Below are 19,838 nucleotides of genomic sequence, written 5' to 3'. Positions count from 1 at the left end.
TTGAATCATCGCAAGATTAACAACAATAATCGTGGTGACATGGCATCATTAGCGGAGGGTTACTGTAGCGTAACTATCCGGGCGTCACAATTCTCCTCCACTACAAGAAATCTCATCCCGAGATTTAGGAGGGAAGTAAGGGAAAGATGTGGCTTCGAAATTCTATCGGGTCTTCTCGGTCTTGGTTGCTCTTCTCGGAGAGGTCGATCCATTACATCGATGCCTTCATTCCTCTGCTTCAGGTCATCATGAGGAAGTCATCAACCTTTTCTTCGGGAACTTCAACGTACTTACGAATAGGTAAGGGGCAGCTCGGCTACGACAGCATGCTTACGAGGGAAACAATCTGGGGTTAACCAAGAATGAGTATAAGATTATCTCTCGAGTTGAACATATAAAATACATCGAGAGTACGATACGAAGGTACAATGAGAGGGTCCAAGCGGATGGGTAGCTGCTCAAGGTCTGAACCAAAGTGAGAAAGGGGTTTAGAGCGGCGAGAGTAAGCATTGCGTCTGATACCAGAATAGAGCAGTAGGAAGGTGGCTCACGAATTACCTACGAAGCCAAGTATAAGGGATAACTTTGAAGCAGGGATGCACAGGAGAGTCAGGATTCGATCCTGTGGAACTGTGGGTTATGGGCCCACCATGTGGGTTAAAAGTAGGAAGGGCGGTGACGTCTTGCACGATCATGTAAGCAAGGCATGTCAGAGGATAGCCTGTTAGTTATGTCGGCAACAACCTCGGTACCAAGGGCGAGGGACGAAGAGAACCATTTTCCTGCTCGTTAATTCGAGGAAGACCAATAGGCAAAGTTCTCGTCCATCGATGGTTACCTGAATGTCATCAACAATAGTAACAGGGTCTTACCGACACGATTGTGCACCTAGGTGTTTACATAAGCAGAAGAATATTGCTGCTTAGATCATATAGATCACCGGAAAGGTTAAACAAACCAATGTAAAGGAAATGTGAGCATCAGATTAACAGAACAATGGAAAGGAAAATGTGTTTAAACACATATTTCAAGGGTATATCCTTCCCAAGGACAAGCAGAGCATGATATCCATGACAGGATATAATGTAGAAAACTCTTTAGGTAAGGAGAGAGAAATTTCATGACTTTACCCATACAGCGGTGTTTGGATAATTGAGAAGGAAACATTTAACATCAGGCTTTAAATGTTCTTGTTGATAATTGGAGTAAAATATATATGCTTCGAGATAGCATTGACATGGTCTTCAGGCAAAGGTCAGAGTTTGGAAACACAAAGGATCCATCAGGAATAACTTGTAGAATAAGTCTTACAATTTCCTCATGGAAGAATGGATAACCTTGCTGAAAAGGAATCTATAACCATAGGGCCTCCGGCTGAGTGTGCTAAGTACGGCATCCTGGATATAAAAGATGGTAATACTCCAAGGTAAAGAAGAACAAATGTTGGATAGCAAGGAATTCAAGGTATACCACAAAACACGAATAAGTTTGTGTTGAACGGAAGGCAATAAAGTGGTCGGTGATAACACAAAGCGAGGATGGTATTTCTCATCAAGAATTTGATATATATCTTGGAAGAGCTCAGGATGTTGATGATGACCACGACACATTTGTCGAGAGATTTCATGAAGATGTTATCGGTCGCCGATGACATCAAGTCAAATGATGATGCAGCAAAAGGTTATGGGAACCAAGGGTACGCCATAGACTCGAAATCAAGTTTGTTGTTCCAGTAGAAATGATATGACGAGGAAGATCGACGTAAGATTAAGTCATTTTTGAAAATTTTGCTCCGAGGAGAAGGACCAGGTAGCACAGTTAAAATTTAGCACGATAATGATATAGCCAACCGGGCTAGGAATGACTTGAAGGATTATTAAACTCGTAAGCAATGAAAATTACTTATAGTTATTGAATCGAAGTACAGACTCGATTCACTATCGGTGTCCTTGAGTGTCTAACAACTCAGAATCTGGGGAAAATTTTGGAATCAGTGAGGAATAATACTTGAAGAAGAACTCATAAGAAGTTATGCAGTTCCGTGATAATCTCGAGATACCAGAGGGGGTAATACTCCATGACAGATCAAAGTAGAGGTTGGACAGGTGCAATGATCTGCACAAGACAAGTACTCAACTTGTCTTGATAAATGGTATTAATGAGAAAATATGGTCGGAACCCTGATTGCAAAGGACCAATCATAGATACAGGACGAATTTATAACAAGGGGATTAATATCATTTACAAGAAGCTTCGATGATAAGTTTCACATCGGGTCCATGGGCATGAACGCAAAGGCTCATGGTCGACTCCCACTTCTTCCATGCATAACCTTTCATTTTACTTCTCGCTTTTGATGAAGCTGTAGTGTAGAAATTTTATCTAGCAAAATACCAGAAGAGTATGACTCGTGAAGACTTTCGAGTTCACACATAATAAGGAAGGCATAGGTTCAACCCATCGGGGTATCGTGTAAACATATTCCGCAAGCTTCAATAGTAAACATCACCAGCTCGAAAGTAGAGCATTGTTCAAAAGCAGGTGATACAATTTACCAAAGGCATTATATACCCATGGAAGGCTCACAAGGTTATTCAATATGAAGGACACTGTCGGATAAAATCCAACAAAGGAACCGTTGGTCCACAAGGGATCTAATGTGAGCATCGGTACTCAACCAGAGGAAGAAAATGCAAGGAGATCCGATTATAGAAACAACTGACTAATTCAAAGTTCAAATGCAAAGGAATTATGAATTCCAAGACAAGGGATCAGAAGCAATGTTCTGATTAGGGATGGATAAGTTGAATAGCCTTAGGGGTACAATCAAAGGCAATTTGATTGGTCGAGATCCAACTCATGTTTAAAATGACGTCTGAGCCGGAAGGACGAAATGAAGGATCTAATTAAGGATTGCGAGCATTCACAACATATTGATTCAACAGACTCAAACTGATAATGACTAAGGATGCCAATAAGATTACCATACTTATGGGATCAATTATAATGCAAGTGAGTAAGAATTTCGAGAGCAATAGGCTGTTGATGATTTTCAGGAGATCGAATGGTATTTCGAAGACCTTTGTGAAACACCTGAACAACTGGGGATGAGCGGATACTCGGCAAGTGTGAGGAAATATCCGTAGGGGTATTCATGTAACAAGAAACTGCAAGGCAGTAGGCACAAGGATTCTCGGAACAACGAGTATTTCGGGATAATAACAAGAGCAACTGGGGACTAAGGTAAGAATGGCAAGTGTATGTAGTTATCTATAGGGGTTGACGGTGGGAGGGAATTGCAAACGCAATGAGCACAAGTTCTCGGGATAACATCGGAGAGTATCTTCTGAATCTTCTGGTGTAGCAGGTGTTCATCTGTAATAAGGGGCTCTCCGGGAGAAAGCAGTTACGAGAACCTAGAGTCAAATTTAGTAAAATCATTTAACCCGAATAGAAGAGTGTTCAGAGTCCCAGAGTAAGGATCGAGGAGTAAAAGATCCTAATACCACCCAATGGCGACGTGGGCCCATGGGCCGCACATCCATGTTAGTAAAACAGTTTTCATCGACTAGACTCAAATTCGGCCAAGGAGTGTGGAAGGGGGATTCCTACAGGCAGTCGGCTCTGATACCAACTTGTGACGCCCTCGATTTGACCGTACACTAATCATACACACAAACGTGTACGATCAAGATCAGGGACTCATGAGAAGATATCACAACACAACTCTACAAATAAAATAAGTCATACAAGCATCATATTACAAGCCAGGGGCCTCGAGGGCTCGAATACAAGAGCTCGATCATAGACGAGTCAGCGGAAGCAACAATATCTGAGTACAGACATAAGTTAAACAAGTTTGCCTTAAGAAGGCTAGCACAAACTGGGATACAGATCGAAAGAGGCGCAGGCCTCCTGCCTGGGATCCTCATAAACTACTCCTCGTAGTAGTAGGCACCTCCCGAGTAGTAGTAGTTGTCGTCGACGGTGGCGTCTGGCTCCTGGACTCCAACGTCTGGTCGCAGAAATCGGGTAGAAGGGAAAGGGGAAAAGAGGGAGAAAGCAACCGTGAGTACTCATCCAAAGTACTCGCAAGCAAGGAGCTACACTATATATGTATGCATTGGTATCAACTGGAATAAGGCTATCATATGTGGACCGAACTGCAGAATGCCGGAATAAGAGGGGGACAGCTAGTCCTTTCGAAGACTATGCTTCTGGTAACCTCCGTCTTGCAGCAGGAGAAGAGAGTAGATGGTAAGTTCAACAAGTAGCATCGTGTAGCATAATCCTAACCGATGATCCTCTCCTCGTCGCCCTGTTAGAGAGCGACCACCGGATTGTATCTGGCACTTGGAAGGGTGTGTTTTATTAAGTATCCGGTTCTAGTTGTCATAAGGTCAAGGTACAACTCCAAGTCGTCCTGTTACCGAAGATCACGACTATTCGAATAGATTAACTTCCCTGCAGGAGTGCACCACATAACCCAAAACGCTCGATCCCATTTGGCCGGACACACTTTCCTGGGTCATGCCCGGCCTCGGAAGATCAACACGTCGCAGCCCTACCTAGGCACAACAGAGAGGTCAGCACGCTGGTCTAAATCCTATGGCGCAGGGGTCTGGGCCCATCGCCCTTTGCACACCTGCACGTTGCGAACGCGGCCGGTGAGCAGACCTAGCAACCTCCATTACAAAGGAAGTTGCGTTACGCGGTCCAACCCGACATGCGCCGCTCAGTCGCTGACGTCACGAAGGCTTCGGCTGATACCACGACATCGAGTGCCCATAACTGTCCCCGTAGATGGTTAGTGCGTATAGGCCAGTAGCCAGACTCAGATCAAATACCAAGATCTCGTTAAACGTGTTATCTTGAAGACACCGCGAACGCCGACCAGGGCCAGGCCAACCTCTCTCCTAGGTGGTCTCAACCTGCCCTGTCGCTCCGCCACAAAGATCCATCCAGAGGGCCGTCGGGGCAAAGGTCCTTTCAGCCCCCAATCCGTGAATCACTCGCGGGTACTCCTCGAGCCAACCCAACTTTAGTCATTACATGTATCATGTATAAAGTATAGGTATATACCCGTGATCAACTCCCGGGTGATCATGGCCCGATAGTATAGCATGGCAGACGGACAAGAATGTATGGCCACTGATGATAAACTAGCATCCTATACTAAGCATTTAGGATTGCAAGTAAGGTATCAACAGTTGTAGCAACAATGACAGGCTATGCATCAGGATAGGATTAACGGAAAGCAGTAACATGCTACACTACTCTAATGCAAGCAGTATAGAGGAGAGTAGGCGATATCTGGTGATCAAGGGGGGGGGCTTGCCTGGTTGCTCTGGCAAGAGAGAGGGGTCGTCAACACTGTAGTCGTACTGGGTAGCAGCGGCGTTGGTCTCGGTGTCTAGCGAGAGAAGAGGGGGAAGAAACAATAAATATAATGCAAAGAAATGCATGATGATGCATGACATGACAAAGCGTGATGCTAGGTGTGCCCTAACGCGGTACGAGGTGGTACCGGTGAAGGGGGAAAACACCCGGGAACGTATTTCCGGTGTTTCGCGTTTTCAGACAGATGAACCGGAGGGGGAAAGTTGCGTGTTCGGTATTCTAGGGATGCGTGGCAGACGAACGAGTTGCGTATCTGGATTCGTCTCGTCGTTCTGAGCAACTTTCATGTACAAAGTTTTTTTATCCGAGTTATGGATTAAAAGATATGATTTTCTAAAGATTTTATTAATTTCTGGAATTTAATTAATTATTTAAATTAATTCGAAAATGGATTTATTACATCAGCATGATGTCATGCTGACGTCAGCAGTCAACGGGGTTGACCGGTTAACCTGACCAGTGGGTCCCACTAGTCAGAGACACATTTTAATTAAACAGTTTAATTAAACTAATCGAAATTAATTAGGAGGGTGGGCCCCACTGACATACTAATTAACTAATAGTTAATTAGGTTAATCAGTCATTAGATTAATTAATCTTAATTAGTTAATTTAATCAGAATTAATTAAGTTAATTAAGTTAATTAATTTTATTATTTATTATTTTATTTTTATTTTTATATATTTTTATATATTTTTTATACGTTCTGGGGTGGACCCCGTTGTCCAGTGGCCCAGGCCTTGACGGGCACAGGGGGTTCGGGCACACAGGCGCAGCCACGAGGGCACACCCGGCTGGGCGCGCGGGCGCCGATGGGGTCGGGGAGAGGGGCGGCCAGCGCCGGCGAACGGCGGGGCCGGCAGGAATAGCTGCAGGCCGCGGGGTGCGCGCGGCCAACGGCCAGCGGCGACGCCAGGAGAGGGGCGATGCCATGGCCGAGGTGGCCGGAGCAGCGAGCGGCAGCGGGTGCGGCGAGGCCAGGGGCGGCAGCGGGAGCCGTGGTGTGAGGCGCGGTGCGTAGGGTGGCGATGCGCGAACGCGTCAGGGGCGCGGCCCTGGGACGAAGCGCCGCGTGCTTGCGCGGCGAGGCAGAGGTGAAAGCGGGAGGAGGGGCGCGCAGCGGCGAGCAGGGGGGCGTGGGATACGGCAGGGTGGAGCAGGGGGAAAAGGGGCGGCCGGCACGCTGAGCGCGGCGCTGCAGCGGTAGCGGCCGCGGTCGCGGGCGAGGTGGGCGAGATGGGGAGCTCGCGTCGAGGCGAGTCCAGGGTGGCAGAGGGGTGGCCGGAGGCGGGCTGCAGAGGCGGCTGCTTCGAGCGAAGCAGCATCGCGGCGAGCCTGGCAGGCGCGCGCGTGCACGAGGAAGACAGGGAAGGAGAGGGGGGCTCACGAGGGGGAGGGGAGGCAGTGCGGTGCGGTGGCCGTGGTGCCGTTCGGCGATCCAGTCGGCGTGACGGGGTGGACGACGATGACGGGGAGAGAAGAGGAGGCCGGGGCCTCACCGAGGGAGCGTAGGGGACGGGGCAGCGGGGGTTGAGGGGGAGGTCGGGGATGGGTGGTGGAGAGGAAGCAGGCCGGCGGGGTGGTCCGTCGAGGAGGAGGGCGGCGAGGCGGCGTTCCAGCCGACGGGATCCGGGGCGACGGGGTCGGGCCTCTCCCTAATCCAGATCCAGGGCGAGGGGGTGGGGGGAGCGAGTGGGGAGTGGGGGGGGGAAGTGTCGGTGGAGTGGGGGATAAGGGAGGCGGGGTGGGCCTCCTGGTGGCCTGGGTGTGTGGCCGATGGGCCGGCCTGCTGGGCCGAGGCCCAGGGGGCAGGGTTTTTTTGGTTTTGTTTTCTGATTATTCTTTCCTTTTTTATTTATTTCTTTTTGTACTGTTTTATTTTAGTTTCCTTTTAGCTTAGTTTAAAAAATATAAAAGCAAGTCCTAATTTAGTATTAAAGTTTGGCTACTGCCCCATTAACTTTGGGCAACTAAATAAAATATCTTAACATTTTATTATTTGTAAAAAAGGAAATTTAATTAATTGTTTCGCTACTGTTTTAATCACTTTAGGGTATTTAGTTATTTTAATAAAATGTGGTTTCTCCATCATAATTACCTATACATTATTTGGTACAAGCCGAACATTTTTTTTAAGGTTTGAAAACTTTAATTGTTTGACTTGATTTTAAATTTGAAATTTGAACGGGATTTGAATCATCGCAAGATTAACAACAGTAATCGTGGTGACATGGCATCATTAGCGGAGGGTTACTGTAGCGTAACTATCCGGGCGTCACAGGGGTGAATAGGCGATTTTTATGAAAGTCTTCAAAACATGGAAGTTTCGAAGACAAATGATAGAAATAAACCTATTACCATGCAGCGGAAGGTAGACTACACTAGGCAAACCATAGTCAAGTATTCAATGGAGTGAAATCACAATGACTAATAGCAGCTAGGTAGTAAAGATCAGGTAGGAAGATATTGTGAAGCCAATCAGAACAAGCAGTCACTCAGTGAAGACAAAAGATAAAGCAATCATACAATGACTTCACAAGGACCAACAGTAAGTAAAGGGAAAGGAAGGATGAAACCAGTGACTCGTTGAAGACAATGATTTGTTGGACCAGTTCCAGTTGCTGTGACAACTGTACGTCTGGTTAGGGAGGCTGAGATTCAACTCAGAAGACCTCGTCTTCACCTTATTCCCCTTGAGCTAAGGACACCCAGTCCTCGCCCAATCACTTTGGTAAGTCTTCAAGGTAGACTTCCAAACCTTCACAGACTTCGTTCACCGGTGATCCACAATGACTCTTGGATGCTTAGAACGCGACGCCTAACTGGCTGGAGGATTCACAGTCCTCAAGTGTAATAAGTCTTCAGATCACACAGACATGAAGACTTAAGTGATGCCTAAAACTCTTTGGCTCTGGGTGTTTAGGGCTTTATCCTCGCAAGGAATTCTCTCTCAAAGGCTTCGAGGTGGGTTGCTCTCAAACGACAAAAGCCGTTCACTAACTCTGAGCAGCCAACCTTTTATGGTTGTAGGGGGTGGGCTATTTATAGCCACTAGGCAACCCGACCTGATTTGTCCGAAATGACCCTTGGTCACTAAGGAACTGACACGTGTTCCAACGGTCAGATTTCAAACACACACGACAACTTTACTTGAGCTACAAGCAAAGCTGACTTATCCAACTCTGGACAAGATTTGCTCTCATAGTCTTCACTCGAAGACATAGGATTTTGGTTAAGCATCACTTCAGTCATTCTGACTGGTTCACTTGGACCCCACTTAAAAGTACGGTGGTTCCTATGACTCAACAAAGAAGAAAAAGAACGACGAAAGAACTAAGTCTTCGCGCTCCATAGTCTTCATGCGATGTCTTCTCTTGTCATAGTCTTTAACGTGAATGTCTTCACATACCACCTTTGACTTCAATGTCTTTTTAATTTTTAGGGGTCATCTCTGGTAGGAAACCGAATCAATGAGGGACTTCTACCTGTGTTATCCTGCAATTCTCACAAACACATTAGTCCCTCAACTAGGTTTGTCGTCAATACTCCAAAACCAACTAGGGGTGGCACTAGATGCACTTACAATCTCCCCCTTTTTGGTGATTGATGACAAACTAGTTGAAGTTTTCAACGGGGAATAAAATATGTGAAATTGTAAGATAGGGGATTGTCATCATAAGTGGCAAAGGCTCCCCCTGAAGATGTGCATATAAGTAATTTGCTTTTGGTATGCAAATGCACATGGCAGGTTGTACTTGTGGAGATCCTCTTCAACTTATGATGACAATTCATCATGCAAGAAAAGTATGTGAAGATAATGACATGCATAATGAAAAATGGACGTCCGCAAAATGATCTAATTGCAGAATTTATCGTCGCACATGTGGAATTTATCATCGCATCACATAATAGCAAATAAGTAGCAGACGACCATCGAGTTTAAGTGTTACAACTCAAAGAACCAAATGTATCGAAAACGAGAGTTGTGAGCACTTGGCAAAAGTAGCAAAAAGTAAAGCAACCACCCATATGAACCCGCTTGAAGACTATCAACTCATATGCTTCTCCCCCTTTTGTCAGTGAGGACCAAAAAGGTTTGAAGACATAGAGCGCCTACTCGTTCCCATGAGGTGCAGGCGAGGCAGCAGGGTCGTCGGTGAGATCCGGTGGTGCAGAGGAACTTGGTGCACTGTCGTCACATGCTGAAGTTGGAGGAGGTGAAGTTGCATCATCTTGGTCATCGATGACTCTGGCATTTACGGTCGCAGTTGAGGACGAGTATTCAGAGTCTTCAAGTGAGGGAGTCCGACGCAAGTGAGCATTTCTAGGAGGAGTTGAGTCAAACTTGAAGCGTTCGGTGAAGCCATCGTCGTGCAGATCAGCTTCAGCACTCAGTAGGGTCAAACTCTTCCACGACCTCCGACAGGTTTCATGAGTGACAAAGGCATTCTTGGTGGCAAGATTGCAAATGCAGTTGACATCCACCAAGAGGCTTTGCATATGACGCTTAAGCCAGTCATGATGTTTGTCCTGTTTCTGATGCAGCGCGACGAGAAGCTCTCGGTCATTGAGGACACGAGATCGTCTTTGAGGCCTTTGCGCAATGGTGCGGCCAGTGGCATCAGTTTGAGCACGAGGGGCACGTGTGTTTCCAGCAAGGGGATAAACACGAGACACTGCTGGAATTCCTTCAATGGGCTGGGTGAAGCTTTGGTGATCAGCATTGTGAAGATAAATGGGATCCTTAGCAGGCTCTGGGTAAATGGCTTCAACTGACAGATCAACCTCGGGCAAGAATATAAGATGATTGCGCGCAGACGGCTGATAGTTGAAGGCTGAGTGACGCTTGATCAGACGCATGACCCATGGAGCATAGAATTTCAACCCAAAGATGTCGGAGCCAGACACAACCAACTGCCTGATGAAGAAGTCTTGAGCATTGAAGCTGATGCCATTGAAGATATAGAAAACCAAAGTCTTCATTGCTCCTTCAAGCTTCGCTGCAGATGAGTGTCCTTTGACAGGCCATAGAGTCTTCCTGATGATGTGGTAAATGGTGCGAGGCAGGTACTCTAGGTCTTCAACAAAGAACTCAGATGGGTATTCAGCGTTGTGAGGCAGAGGCTTCATCATGCTCAGCATTTGACTCATGTTGGGTTCTGGCTTCTGAAAGATGCTTTCCAAGGCATTTTGATGTTGTTGACAACCTGGTTCATAGTATTCACCAGGAGTGTGCAGGCCTGTGAGCTCAATGATATCAAGAGCTTTAGCTTCATGATGGACATTTCCTGTCATCCACTCAAGGACCCATGTCTTCGGATCCCTATTTTAGCCTTGAATATGAAGAGTGGCATAGAATTGAAGCAGCAATTCTTCATTCCAGTGCTCCTTGTCAGTGATGAACTGCAACATACCAGCATCTCTGAAACAGTCCAATGCTTCTTCGAGGCAGGGCAGACCAGTTATAGCTTCAGAGTCGAGGCGCATATGTGGAAATATGCGCCCTTGATTGTATAGGACACAGGAATAGTAGCTACGCTGCTGATAGCTCCAGAACCGATATGAGAAAATGCGCGGTCTGGTATAAGGGTTCTTGGAGCTGTTGAAGAAGGTATTATGTGCCATGAAGCCATTCGCATTGAAGACCCCAAGCGAAGTGGCAGTGCCTGGGAAACGTGGAAGTCTTGGCTTGGGATTTTGGACTTGAGGCCTATGCTCGACGTGGTACTCAAATTGTGTACCAACAGCAGACGGAGGAGTCAGAATGGGCCATCGAACCATAACTAGCTGACCATGATCAAATGCCAGCTCCATTGTGTGAGGTATTGGAGGGGGAACAGGGGCATTGGCATTATCTTCATGGGCTTCAGGGGCCACATGTGCTTCAGGTACTTGGACCTTAGGTGCTGCAGCATTGACTTCAGGTGTTGCAGCATTGACTTCTGGTGCCTCATTGGCTTCTGGCACCTCATTGGCTTCCGGCGCCATATTGGCGTCAACCATGACAACGTCATTGGCGTCAGCAGTGATGTTGGTGGTTACTTCAGGGTTGTTAACCTCCACTTCAGAAGCTGGAGGGGCGGTCACGTTCTCCTCGAGAACAACATCTTGGTGAGACGGGGGTGTAGCAACTCTTGTGTCTCTTGGGGCTTCTTCTTCATCTTCTTCTTCATCGGCTGATGCAGCCGGAATGTCTTCAGCCATTTTGGCTTCGGGTTCAGACACGTGCATTGTGGGAGTGACTTGGGGCCTTGGTCCTTTGCGAAGCCTGCATAATGCGGGCGATGCTTGTGGAGATGGAGTGTGATGGGCCACAAAGTCATCATCATCTTGCACTGTTGGGGTAGCTTGTGGTTGGGGAGAGCTTGGAGTGTCTTGTCTCTGTGGGTGATCAGCCCACGATGCATCCTGAGCAGTTGGCGTTAGAGGACGACCAATGCTGATGAGTTTGCTGTGCGTAAGCATAGGCGATGATACCAATTGGTGCTCGATCTGAGGAAGGACTTCATCATCTTCAACATTGTCATGGTGACCAATGTCTTCAGCAGCGGTGGGGTCAACTGCTGGAATGTCTTCACCTTCAGGAGCCTCTGTGGAAGCAGGCTCATGAATTACCATCCGTCGTTCTTGATGCGAAGAGGCAGGATGAGCAACCGAGATGGGCTCAACAATAAGGGGCTCTGTGGGAGCAGCCCGATCTTTCTTGGTTTTGCACTTCTTCTTGGAGGGAGCGACATCAGAAGCTTCAGGATGTTTCCTCTTTCTGGCTTTAGCCTCGGCAGCCCTTGTCTTCTTTAATTCTGAAGCCACTGTGGGGACCTTAGGCTTCGAGCCTGTCATACTGGCTGGGAAGACAATGGGATGTGCTTCCTGCCTTGTTGCTTCGGGTTCGGCCACAGCTGGCTTCTTCTTCTTCTTTGTAGCCATCCTGGGATCGATGCCAGGACACCCAAGAGCCTTGCACTTTTCAGCTTCATTGTAGGCTTGCACACACTTGTCAACCAGACTCTTCATGCGCTCACGAGAACCTTTAGCTTCTTCACGTTTCTTGAGAAAGGCTTCCTTGAGCTCGTGCAACATAGTCTTGAAGTTCTTGACATCTTGCACGCTGAGCTTTGCCATGTGCTGCTTGAACTGAGCTTTCTCATAGTCGATGTTTTGCTTCAGTTCAACGATGCGCTGAGCTAGAGCTAGCTCAGAAGCAATGGCGCCAGTGAAAGCGACGCTGTGGCCAATTGGAAATTACAGATCATCAAAGCTGAGATTGGGGGTTTCAAACCACTCATTAATGAAGTTGTGAAGGATTGCTACGTCAAAGAGAGGCAACTCATTGAAGATTTATGCTTCTTCTTTGCTCTTGATCAGTTGCTCAAGAGCGTCATCTGCAAGATCTTCATCGCTGGACAGATCAATGGCGTCGTTGCGCAGAATAGCAGCAGCAGTCAGTTCTTGGCTAGTGGGTTGCAAGGGCATCTTTACTCTCGAGGGCTTGGAGATGCGTGACAAATCTTTAGACTACACACTGTGTTCAGGAGGTGCAGTGGTCAGAGGCTTCGCCTGTAAGACTTTTGGTGCAGGAGCAGGCTTTGAAGCTTTAGACTTCTTCAGTTTCTTTGGCTTCGGGGGTGCAGGCGCTTCATCAGATTCAGCGTCATCTGCAGGCTCATCCACGGCTGTCCCTTGAACCATGATATGAGTGATGAGACCTTCCAGGTTGTAGAAGGGCCCAACAAGATTGGGTTCAACTTCGCGTGTGCCATCAGCACGAGGAGCAGAGGGGCCTGGATTGAAGTCTAAGACTCGTGACTTCTTGTTCTCTTTGGTCGAGTTCCTGGCAAACTGAAGGTTGCGCCTGAACAGATTATCATCGCGGCACCACAGTAATGAAGATGGGCCTGCATCCGCAGGCTGCGGTCCACGTACCATGCAAGGATAGAAACCTTGTTCAATGGATTAAGCTCTGGACTTGGGTTGAAGATTTCTGTATAGAATGTCTCCCCATGGTCGTTTGATGGCATTCTTCTCAGCATACTCCTGGGTCACGAACCTGTACTTGAACCACTGTTCTTCCCAATATCTTCGAATCCATTGGATTCGAGTTTTTCGCTGATTGTAGTCCTCCTCTGGATCTGTCTTGTACATCTCATAGAGGTCAGGAGGCAAATCTCTTGAGGTGTTGCCACGACGCTGTCTGCCACCCTTTCTTGTAGGTTTCTCTGGTGCCATGAAGCTTAAACTGAAGGGCTTCAACACGTTTAAAGGCTTCAAAGGCTTCCGCTTTCTGGTCAAACAGGAACTGGCTTCGGGAGAGTTAATGTGATGCTGTAAGAATTCTGCAAACGAATGCAGACTATGAGAACCAAGGAATTATTCCACGGACATGTACCTGTGACAGCATTAAGGTGCGAGGGATGGGGAAGAGGTCATATGCATTCTCAGAAGATTTTGAAGATAAATCAGTTTAGAAGACATTGACCTCATAGTGCGAAGACATTCACTCATAGATAGAGAGTTGGTTCCAGATTTGTACGAATCCATGAATAAGTACAAGTGAGGAATCTAACTACTTTGTGAACCATAAGTGAACATACTAGGCATATTATGAGATGCAGTATGAAATAGATCCAACTTGTGTGAACAGAAACTGCTTGTGGTAGAAAGTGATGAATCTATAGGATCAAAGGGGCCATAAAAAGGAGGTTTTATTTACCACACGAAGAACTGCTAGACGGAGTGGGAGAGGAGGCCGAGCAGTTCGATCGTCCATGCCCTAACTTGGCGACAGAGGACACCTACGGCGACGGCGGAGAAGACGATGTCCGCGTCTAGCGTGAAGATGGCGTCGGTGAGGTCGCGGCAGCTAAGCGCTTCGTCGTCGGCGTCGTCGAGGGCTAGCGGTGGCGCTAGGGTTTGTGCGAGAGTGGAAGAAAGGATAATGACTATGGTGAGGCGTGTATTTATAGGGACAGGGACGGCACAGTGTTATTACACAGGTGCCCCTGGCGATTCACATCTGAAGGACACGTGGCCATCATGCAACATATCAGAGGTTGTTCCACGTTCCCACGCACGCCTGGATTGTCGGGTGGTCGTTCCCACTTCTCCAGGTTTCAGGTGAAGGAATTAGCATTGAAAACGGACTTAATGTTTGTCTCTGTATCTTGTGCTGACTAGGACGCAGAGAAGACATTCGACAGTTTCAATAGAATGCATATGATTTGGACAGATAGAGTTTGAGATAGAAAGCATAGAGAGATTAGGGTCCGATCACATTCACTTAGTTCAAAAGATTTAACAAGGAAGACATAGCTATAAGTGAATGCTGTAGAGGACAGAACACTAGTATGTATATATCAGAAGACAATCAAGTCAACATAGTGAAGATAATCATGAAGACAAGTTGAAAATGAAGACAAACAAAATGTGAATACATAGCACATGTAACGCCATGGGTAAAACACTTCAAACAGAAGAATTTGGTGGTGGCGTTACCCACCGTATAGGAAGTATTAGACCCAGACACGGCGCACAATTATCGTGGTGCTCCGAAGTCAAATTCCACGTTAATGTATTCACACTCAGAATGTAAGTCTTCATTGATTGAAGATATACTTTACTTCGCGTGTTGCACATCTAAGTCACCAACATGCATAAGTATTAGGATGTGTGCCTGATCACAGGACATTTGAGGATTCCAAGATATTTAGCTCACACCGTAACTTGCAAAACCTCTTCTCATCCAAGGGCTTGGTGAAGATATCTGCCAATTGCTCTTCAGTGTTGACGTGTATGATATCAATATCTTCCTTCACAACATGATCTCTGAGAAAGTGATGATGAATTTCAATGTGCTTTGTCTTCGAGTGCTGAACTGGGTTGTTGGCAATCTTGATGGCGCTTTCGTTGTCGCAGTAGAGTGGTACTTGCTTTAGGTGAATGCCATAGTCTTTGAGTGTTTGCTTCATCCATAGAAGCTGAGCGCAGCAAGATCCAGCAGCAATGTATTCAGATTCAGCAGTGGAGAGAGATACACAGTTCTGCTTCTTTGAAGACCAACATACAAGTGATCGTCCCAGAAAATGACATGTGCCTGATGTAGACTTGCGATCCACCTTGTCACCAGCATAATCAGCATCCGAGAATCCAACTAGATCAAACTCTGATCCCTTTGGATACCATAATCCTAGTGTTGGGGTGTGAGCCAAATATCTGAGAATTCGCTTCATAGCTAAGTGATGCGATTCCTTTAGTGCCGCTTGGAACTGGGCACACATGCAAACACTAAGCATGATATCTGGCCTAGATGCACATAAATAAAGTAAGGAACCAATCATGGAGTGGTATACCTTTTGATCGAACTCTTTACCATTATCGTCGGGACCCAGACGATGTTTGGCTGGCATTGGCGTCATGTAGCCTTTGCAATCTTGCATTCCAAATTTCTTCAGGCAATCTCTGAGGTATTTCTCTTGAGATATAAAGATTTCATTGCGTTGCTGACATATTTGAAGACCAAGGAAGAACTTCAGCTCACCCATCATGGACATCTGATATTGCTCTTGCATCATATATCCAAACTCGTCAGTGTATTTCTGATTGGTGCAGCCGAAGATAATGTCATCCACATATATTTGGCACACAGTTCACTATCATATGTCTTCGTGAAGAGAGTGGGGTCGAGGGAACCAGGTTTGAAGCCTTTGCTCTTCAGGAAGTCTTTGAGTGTGTCATACCAAGCCCTAGGGGCTTGTTTGAGGCCATACAGTGCCTTGTTGAGCTTGTACACCATATTAGGATGTTTTGGATCTTCAAAGCCAGGCGGTTGTGCAACATACACTTCTTCGTCAATCTTGCCATTGAGAAAAGTTCTCTTCACATCCATTTGATGCAGAAGAATGTTATGATGATTTGCATAGGCCAGCAGTATGCGTATGGCTTCAAGTCTAGCCACAGGAGCAAATGTCTCATCGAAGTCAATCCCTTCAACTTGAGTATATCCTTGAGCAACGAGATGAGCTTTGTTTCTGACAACTTGACCATGCTCATCTTGCTTGTTGCGATATATCCATTTGGTGCCTATTATATTGTGCTTGCGAGGATCAGGACGCTTAACCAGTTCCCATACATTATTCAGCTCAAACTATTGAAGCTCTTCTTGCATAGCTTGAATCCATTCAGGTTCCATGAAGGCTTCATCAACTTTCTTGGGTTCAGATATTGAGACAAATGCGAAGTGCCCACAGAAATTTGCTAGCTGTGTTGCCCTTGAACGAGTGAGTGGACCTGGTGCATTGATGCTATCAATTATTCTCTCAATCTATACTTCATTTGCAACACGAGGATGTACATGACAAAGATTTTGCTCTTGCTGATCATTGTCATCGTTAGAAGGATTGTCTTCAGGCTGAGCATTGTCTTCAGGTTGATCATTGTCTTCAGGTTGATCAGGTGCGGAGATGATAAGTTCCTCTTCAGGCTGAGCTTCAGAAGGTATGATTTCTCCAGTTCCCATAAGTTTGATTGATTCACTGGATGGAACTTCATCTAGCACATTTGGCAGGTGCTCTCTTTGCGAGCCGTTAGTCTCATCGAATCGCACATCCACAGTTTCAACCACTTTATAGTGAAAGAGGTTGAAGACTCTGTAGGAGTGCGAATCCTTTCCATATCCAAGCATAAAACCTTCATGTGTTTTTGGTGCAAACTTTGAAGTGTGATGTGGATCCTTGATCCAGCACCTGGCACCAAATACTCTGAAGTAACTGACATTTGGCTTCTTGCCAATAAGGAGCTCATAGGATGTCTTGTTCAGAAGCTTGTGAAGATAAACACGGTTGATGATATGGCATGCAGTATCAATGGCTTCAGGCCAGAATTTTCTTGGAGTCTTGTATTCATCAAGCATCGTCCGAGCCATCTCAATAAGTGTTCTTTTCTTGCGTTCGATGACGCCATTCTGCTGTGGCGTGTACGGAGCTGAGAATTCATGTGTGATGCCCAAAGTATCAAGATATGTATCTAGGCCAGTGTTCTTGAATTCAGTGCCATTGTCACTTCTGATGTGCTTTATCTTGACGCCATAGTTGTTCATTGCTCGATTGGCGAAGCGTCTGAAGACATCCTGCACTTCAGTCTTGTAGAGGATTATATGCACCCAAATATATCTTGAATAATCATCAACAATGACAAAGCCATAGAGACAAGCAGTAGTAGTAAGAGTTGAGTAATGAGTGGGACCGAAAAGATCCATGTGGAGCAATTCGAAGGGTTGAGTCGTTTTCATGATTGTCTTCAAGAGATACTTGGCCCTCGTCATCTTTCCTGCTTCACAGGCACCGCATAAGTGATCCTTCTTGAACTTGACGCCCTCGATGCCTATGACATGCTTCTTTCTTGCAAGAGTGTGCAAGTTCCTCATGCCAGCATGCCCTAGCCTCCAATGCCAGAGCCAGCATTCTGAAGCTTTTGCTAGAAGACACACGGCAAGCTGTGGTCCTGCTGAGAAATCTACCACGTACAAATCATCTTTCCGATACCCTTCAAACACTAGAGACTTATCAGATTCCATTAGAACAAGGCAACAATATTTTCCAAACATCACAATCATGTTTAAATCGCAAAGCATTGAGACAGACATTAAGTTGAAACCAAGGGATTCAACAAGCATGACTTTATCTATGTGTTGATCCTTTGAGATTGCAACTCTACCTAGACCCAATACCTTACTTTTACCAGTGTCAGCAAATGTGTTGTGACTTTTGTCTTATGGACGTAAGGTTAAGTCCATAAGAAGGCTTCGCTTGCTAGTCATGTGATTGGTACACCCACTATCAATAATCCATTCTGAAGCAGCTGGTGTCATACCATACAGTGCAGTCAGGGGATAGGCTGTTAGAAATATGCCCTAGAGCTAATAATAAATTGGTTATTATTATATTTCCTTGTTCATGATAATCGTTTATTATCCATGCTAGAATTGTATTGATAGGAAACTCAGATACATGTGTGGATACATAGACAACACCATGTCCCTAGTAAGCCTCTAGTTGACTGGCTCGTTGATCAATAGATGGTTACGGTTTCCTGACCATGGACATTGGATGTCGTTGATAACGGGATCACATCATTAGGAGAATGATGTGATGGACAAGACCCAATCCTAAGCCTAGCACAAAGATCGTGTAGTTCGTATGCTAAAGCTTTTCTAATGTCAAGTATCATTTCCTTAGACCATGAGATTGTGCAACTCCCGGATACCGTAGGAATACTTTGGGTGTGCCAAACGTCATAACGTAACTGGGTGGCTATAAAGATACACTACAGGTATCTCCGAAAGTGTCTGTTGGGTTGGCACGAATCGAGACTGGGATTTGTCACTCCGTGTAAACGGAGAGGTATCTCTGGGCCCACTCGGTAGGACATCATCATAATGTGCACAATGTGACCAAGGAGTTGATCACGGGATGATGTGTTACGGAACGAGTAAAGAGACTTGCCGGTAACGAGATTGAACAAGGTATCGGGATACCGATGATCGAATCTCGGGCAAGTATCGTACCGCTAGACAAAGGGAATTGTATACGGGATTGATTGAATCCTTGACATCGTGGTTCATCCGATGAGATCATCGTGGAACATGTGGGAGCCAACATGGGTATCCAGATCCCGCTGTTGGTTATTGGCCGGAGAGTTATCTCAGCCATGCATGCATGACACCCGAACCCGTAGGGTCTACACACTTAAGGTTCGATGACGCTAGGGTTATAGGGAATAGATATACATGGTTACCGAATGTTGTTCGGAGTTCCGGATGAGATCCCGGACGTCACGAGGAGTTCCGGAATGGTCCGGAGGTAAAGATTAATATATAGGAAGTATGGTTTTGGCCACCGGAAGTGTTCCGGGCATCACCGGTAGTGTACCGGGACCACCGGAGGGTCCCGGGGGTCCACCAAGTGGGGCCACAAGCCCCGGAGGGCTGCATGGGCCAAGTGTGGGAAGGGACCAGCCCCTAAGTGGGCTGGGGCGCCTCCCCACCAAGGCCCATGCGCCTAAGGGGAAGAGGGGGCAAACCCTAAGGGCAGATGGGCCTTAAGGCCCATGCCTGGTGCGCCTCCCTCTCCCCCTCCACTTGGCCGCCAGCCTAGATGGGATTGGGGCTGGCCGCCGCCCCTAGGGTGGAACCCTAGGTGGAGCGCACCCCTCCCTCTCCCCTATATATACTTGAGGACTTGGGGCTGCCAACAGATGAGTTCCTCTCCTTCTTGGCGCAGCCCTACCCCTCTCCCTCTTCGTCTCTTGCGGTGCTTGGCGAAGCCCTGCTGGAGTACCACGCTCCTCCACCACCACCACGCCATCGTGCTGCTGCTGGATGGAGTCTTCCCAACCTCTCCTTCTCCCCTTGCTGGATCAAGGCGTAGGAGACGTCACCGGGCTGT

The sequence above is a fragment of the Triticum urartu genome, chromosome 5 (genome assembly GCF_003073215.2).
Source record: "Triticum urartu cultivar G1812 chromosome 5, Tu2.1, whole genome shotgun sequence".
Taxonomy (NCBI): domain Eukaryota; kingdom Viridiplantae; phylum Streptophyta; class Magnoliopsida; order Poales; family Poaceae; genus Triticum; species Triticum urartu.
Note: the sequence above shows the minus strand (reverse complement) of the source record.